The sequence below is a fragment of the Cynocephalus volans genome, chromosome 5 (genome assembly GCF_027409185.1).
Source record: "Cynocephalus volans isolate mCynVol1 chromosome 5, mCynVol1.pri, whole genome shotgun sequence".
Classification (NCBI taxonomy): domain Eukaryota; kingdom Metazoa; phylum Chordata; class Mammalia; order Dermoptera; family Cynocephalidae; genus Cynocephalus; species Cynocephalus volans.
In genome coordinates this window covers 161,295,550-161,302,193 of record NC_084464.1, presented here as the reverse complement: position 1 = coordinate 161,302,193, position 6,644 = coordinate 161,295,550, and positions in this window count along the sequence as shown.

Genomic DNA, 6,644 nt, shown 5'->3' with positions numbered 1-6,644 from the left:
CACCTACATGTGCAAGATGAGTGTGAAGACAGACAAGGAGGTGAATCACTGTGGATGCCGCAGCCAAGTGGATAAATGCGGCAACTCCAGTGTAGACACTGAGAGATAGATGTGAAAAAAGGGGAGGTGGCCTGGGTGAAGATAGAGCGACAGGGACTCTATCTCCTGGGAAATCCCCTGGGACTGTAATTAGAAGGGACTTTTTCCCTGTCTTACTCTCCTCTGAGCCCCCAGAACTTAGAACAAGAGTGTTTAGTGCAGACACGTTCTAAAGAGAGGAACAAACCATCTATCACGAAATTTTGAGTGATGCTCTCCCCCCCAAAAAACTAGTCCAAAGATCCATAGGCCCTCATGCATCCTAAGGCTTGACGTTTGATCAAAAGAGATTGGAAAGTGAGAATTTCTTTAGAGAGAATTGTAGTGAGCTCCCCACCACCACCTTTAACCTAGTGAGGGGTCCTTAGGAAGTCCATTAGTGAACCTTGCACTTGGGATACCAAGGGCTTGACCACGTATTAGGTCAGGAACAGCCTGGAGTCACTAAGTGAGGAGATGGAGCTCTTCACCTGCAGCCCTGCAAGGACAGGCTGCCCCAAGGCTTGAGTTGTCCTGGGAGGATGACACCCAAAGGGACCATATGAAGGGTAAATGACTTCCAAAGGAGAGAGTCCATGTAGACTGCGCCCTGGAAGCCAGGATCTGGTGAGGAGTTGGAAGAGTAATTACGAAAAAGGCAATTACGGCTCCTCCCCACTGAGCATGGCCTGAGTGTGGTCCAAGCTGGGGAAGCATGGGTGTCTTAAGAAATAATTGAATGTAGGAATAAAAGGATGTTAAAAAGTGCGTTTATTCAACAAATATTTACTAAATGCCTATGATGGGCCAAGCACTCTCCTAGAGGCAAGATAGACAGCCAAAAGCAAAATCCCATCTTTTTCTTATGAGGAAGACAGATAACAGATACAAGATATGAGATCAGATGGTAGTGAATATTATTTTAAGAAAACAGCAGGGTATGAGTGACAGCATGGTGGTTGAGATGGACGATCAGGGAAGCCATCTGTGAGGCGACAATGAGGCAAAGGCCCTTCAACAAGAGCGTGTGGAACTGCAAGGAGGCAGCATGGTGGGTGCAAGTCCAGGAGCCGGGAGAGGAATTGGTGGGACCCTGCAGGTAGCCAGGTCAGGGAACATGCCATCGATTTGGTTGCCCAGCTAACAATAGTGGCTTTTGTAATTGGTACAAGCCTATGTCTTATAAGCACCATCAGAGATGTGCAGAAATAGATACCTTGAGCATAGACAGACTTCACAGATGGATTGAGAAAGTTCTGCATTAGAGCTTCTCTTCGTTTTGGAAATGGATAGTGGTGACGACTGTACAACATTGTGAATGTAGTTAACGTCATCGGATGTACAATTAAAAATGGTTTAAGTGGAAAATTTTATGTTTAATTAAAAAAGAAAGCTCCATATTCGTTTGTTTTATGTTGAATTTGTAAAAATGTTTTTCAATAGAGAAGGCCAATAAAAACTAAGAACACCATCAATCACACCACCGTATTGGTTCAGTAGAGCCTCCCTAACGAAGCACCACAGACCTGGTGGCTCAGAGAGCAGAAACTTACCAGCCTGCAGTTTGGAGGCCAGAGCTGGAGTCCGGGTGTTGGCAGGGTGGTTGCCCCCAGTTGTCATGAGGAAGGGTCTGCTCCAGGCCTCTTCCTGTGGCTCGCAGGTGACTGTCTTCACACTCACATGGCATTCTCCAAATTTCCCCTCTTTATCAGAACACCAACCACCCACCCTGACGACCTCACTTCACTTGCTTACCTCTGCAGAGACCCTATCACGTTCTGAGCTACTGGGGCTCAGGGCATGAGCACATGAAGCACACGAACGTGCCCACCCACACCCACGCCCCCAGGAACATACATAGAGACCACGTGGTGCTGCCCGCACTCGCTGCTCCTGGCTGGGGTCGCAGCCAGGCCACTTCATAGCCACATGGCCCTATCTAGTGACTCAGCTTCTCCAACCTTCATTTCCCTGCATTTAAGCAGGGTCAGATGTTCCAAAAAGGCTGGTTGTGAAGCTGAAGCCTCTGCAGCTTATGGAGTGCCTGGCGCAGTCCCTGGCAGTCTGTGGCTCCCTGTACACCCTGAGCCCCTCCTCCTGCCTTCCCCACCAGGACCTTCTCTGCCACTCTGTGCGGCACGTGCATGTGCAACCAAGTGTCTGTGTGTGCTCAGCTCTGTCTCGTGCCCTATGCCACATGCATTATTGGGAGGTCTGGGTTCCCTTACCACCTGGCCACCTTAGGGTCTGGGGCAATGCCTCATCAGCAGGTGTGGAGAAGGCCTTGCAGAGCAATAGAGAGACTTAGACTGAGTCCTGCCCTCACCTCCAGCCATGGACTCCTGGCCTTTGTGTCCTAAAAGAAGTGGAGTGGATGTTCTTAAAATGGGCTTCATCATTAGCAGCCTGTGGTCCTAGAAGTCTTAGAAGGCTTAGAGTCATTTTTGTCCTCAGGAATAGCCAATGGGGGAGAGGATTCGGGTAGAGGAGGGAGTTTGATTTGTGATTAAGTGTTCAACACAGAATTTTAAATCAGAACAGACAGTGTCACTTGTTTTAAGCACGTATTTCTCCACTTTGTAAACCACACTATTTTCTCTATATTGATAACTCAATGCATGTGAATAGTAATTTCATATTTTTCAAAACTGATACTCTAGTCACTAGTACTCTTGGAATTCCTGGCAATATCCACTAGATTCTGTGCTCCACCTTCAATCTGCTCCTTCCCCCACCATAATCCAGGCCTCTCAACCCCACATCAGAAGCGGATTGCTCCAGAAATCACAGCTTCTGATGCCGATGTATCCTGCCCCCTCCTAATCCCCTGCAATCCACTTACGCTGTTTTGGCTTCCCCAGTACATTCTGACAACTCACATTCGACACATGTCTGGCTCAGCTCACTGCCCACATCTCCACGTAGTCCTCTCTATGGTCCTCCCTTATCACTTTTCATGCCTTTAGCCCTTCCACAAATATCTCTACTATACTCGGATTTCCCTCCACACATAATGCATGGAATGGATTCTGAGGACACAATTACACAATCTTAGAAGTGAAAACATTCTTTAGTCTGAGACCAAACTTTGGCCCAGGGTATAAATCAATTTACAACATTCCAGATGAATTTATTTATTTATGTATTTATGTACGTACATATTTATTTATTTATATTCTGCTTGAACATCTCTGGTAATAAAAAAAAAAAACAACTGAATAATTACTCTGGACAATGTGTGAGACTATAAAGGCTTTTAGGACAAAACTACTGTCCTCAAGAAAATTACAATCTAGTGATGGAGATGTACAAGCCAACAGTTGCAGTACAGTAGGCTGAGACACATGTAACAAAGTCTGCACCAAGTCCAATCCTGATGTCAACTTTTATCAAAAGAAAGAGCCACTTAGCGGTGACTCCAGTTTTTTTCAAGATGTAAGCACACTTAAATGTTAGTGTCCTCCATGGCAAATGCCCAACACAATTATGCAAAAATCAACAAAAAGAACTTTGATTCTGCCTTTAAAAAAAAAAAAAAAAAACCTAAAAAAGTAACATAAAAATAAATCATATAATGTAAGAAAGACACTATTGTATAATAATATAGTGGAAAACATAGTTCAAGATTATTTTTAATTTCTTAAAAGGGGATTAGAAGTAAAACTGAGCACTTGAGCACTTCCTGGTAATTAAATTTTCTCAAGTAGGTCATCCTTCTCATTACTACTGTAAGAGGCAGCCCATTCAGTCACTGGGCAGCTTTAATTGTTACAACATTCTTCTTCCCGATAATGAATTGAAATCAATTTTCTATGATTTCCCCCCCCCCCCCCGAAAACAGTCCTGCCCTCTGGAGCTCTCAGAATGGTTCCACTCCATCTTGTGTACGCCGGTCCTTCATGTATCCTAGGGCAGCTGCCATCTCCTCACTGAATCTTCTTTTGGCCAGACTCAACGTCCCAGTTACAGCAACCTTTCCTGTGCCTCATGATCTTTAGCTTCCTGATCAAATAGGAACTTACTTCTGAATATACTTAACCTTACACTATCCTGTGCAGTAGTGTCCTGCACCTTCTGTATCTATAACGCAAGGTAACAGCATCCCTGTTCTGACCACCTCACAGTCACAGGTAGTTTATATCAAGGTTAGGCTGGCAAACCCTTTACAGCTCTTTCACCCATCCTACTACTTAGCCGTGTCTCTTCTCCTCTGCATTTCTGCAGTTAGACTTTTATTTTTTAACACAAGGACACACTTTTACATTTATTATATTAAATCTATCTTTTTATATTTGGTACATTTTTCAAATATTTTAGCTGTTTGGAAATCCCGACTCTGACATCCAATATATTTATGCTGGACTCACAGTATTCACACTTTTGATAAGCACATCTTCTATGTCTTCATCTAAGTAATTGAAAATCAGATATAGAGTTGTGTCAGAAATCTCTCTCGGTGCCTCTAAGGGCCAGCGTGGTGATACTTGAATATTCCTCCTCTCCCTCTGCGGTCGTCAGAGCTCCCATGTGTGGGCTGACCTCCTCTCCCCCTGCTTCATCCCCTCTTCAGTTCCTCTTACCCACCTGCGCCTGTACCCAGCACACATGCACCTGCTCTCTATTAGACTTAGCCTGCACTAATGGAAATTGGAATGGAAAAAAAACTTTGGAGCTAGAAATATCTTGGTTTGAATTCCAATTCTGGAGCCAAATAGCAGGATGAACCTCCTAACTCTCTGAGTCTGTTTCACCTGTAAAAAGAGGATAATTCCTATCTTGGAGAATTGCTGTGAGGGTTTGAAAAAAATTGTATAAAGGTCCCAATGCACAGGTAGCGATTAAATACAAATGGTGATGGTGGTGGTGGTGGTAGCAGCAGTTGTTGTTTTATTAAACAGTGGTGTTCCAAAGGATCAATGCACCATGGTTCTCTACTTCTAAGCTTTCTACACACATTTCACACACATGGTTTGTCCAGCTTTTTCTCCTATTCAGTACCAGGTCTAGATGACGAGATAGAACTACTATTTTACTTTATTTTGTCCCAAATATGTTAGCTGTATGAGTTCACCTCCTATAGAAGAACGTGAATTAATTAAAGGAAGAAAGTCCTCTATTTGTGTTCCAAGCATCTGCTACAGAGCTGGGCACTTATATAGCACTCAATAAATGTTTCTCACATTAAAAATGAGAAATTCAAGTTGGAGTGGAAGAATATTTTCGGAACTTCAAAGGTATCCAAATACTAAAGAGTATCACAAATGTGACATATTACAATTGCAAACTGTATAATGACCACATGCCTTTATATCAGTGAATGGAAGCCCTGTTTCTGCCAGGTGATAAGACACTAGAGTAAATATATAGCCTTCCACCTTTCCTCTAATGCTTATCACACTGCACAATAGCCACCTGTTTACACATCTGGTCTCTTGCCCTAGGTCAGGACGTTCTCCCAGGCAGGTTGAATGCTGCATAGATTATTTTGTTGCTGTTCCCAGCACCCATCACAGCGCCTGTCGTATAGCAGGCACATACACACACAAATAAACGTTGTTTAAAAAACAATGAAATAATCATGACCAGAGTAAAAGTAATTTTAAACAAAGAAATCTGTATTTTCAGCACATGAGCAGAATAAGTTTTTCTACAATTCAACCATGGGAGCAAAGCCGGGCACCTCCTGGAAGGTGTAGAATCCGGGCTTTTCTGCTGTACTCCGTCTCCCAGACTTGGCACTATAGCTTTTCATTCTTCACGTCATGATGAGTCCCAAGCTTTGTTTCCTCTGGGGACGACCCTCTCCCTCTGTGCCTCCCCTCTTTTTCCCATCCCCACTTTCTCTCCCTTCCTTTCTCACTTCTTCTGCCAGTCTAGGAACTTAGATGACCTGCTTAATATCCCAAAGTGTGGGTTTCTCTGACATCTTAGTTCTAATCACCTTTCTTTTAAAAATGATTTTGTGACACCTCCCAAGGCCTGAGGGGAAATCTGATGGAGCTCAGGAATCTAATGCCCCCAAGCCACCCCAATCCCTGCTTCTAAAGTGCTTCTTTTGGCCTTTCTTGGCCTTTTCTCTTTCCATTCAGTGCTCCAAGCACTTTTCTGCCTCTAAGTTGGGCACTGGGGGCTTGACGGGTAGTGAAGCGTAGTTTGACACTGTTAACTTGTTCAATGAGTATAGTGAAAAGTTTGTTCATAAATGAGTGGAGAGTGCTGAGAAGATTAGAGGAGCAATGCCAATCATGACTTCTGCACACACCGTGTCTGCAGCCTTCTCAGTCGCTGTCATAGGCGCCGCTGCTCTGCTCTGACTGTGTCCGGTCAGCGGGTCTTGTTATTCCAATCACAGTTGAGGAGCAGAGGCTCAGGATGAATGAATGACATGTCATGTCCTCGTGGCTGTTAAGTGGCACAGCCTAGACTTGAATCTGCATCTTTACATACCAAAGACATAAACAAAACAGGAATGCCAGGACTAAATTCTCCTCGATTTCCAACTTGAGATTTTTTTTTAAAGTGTGTTTCCTGCACTGTTCAGTCTGATTGCCTCAGCTTCTGTTGTC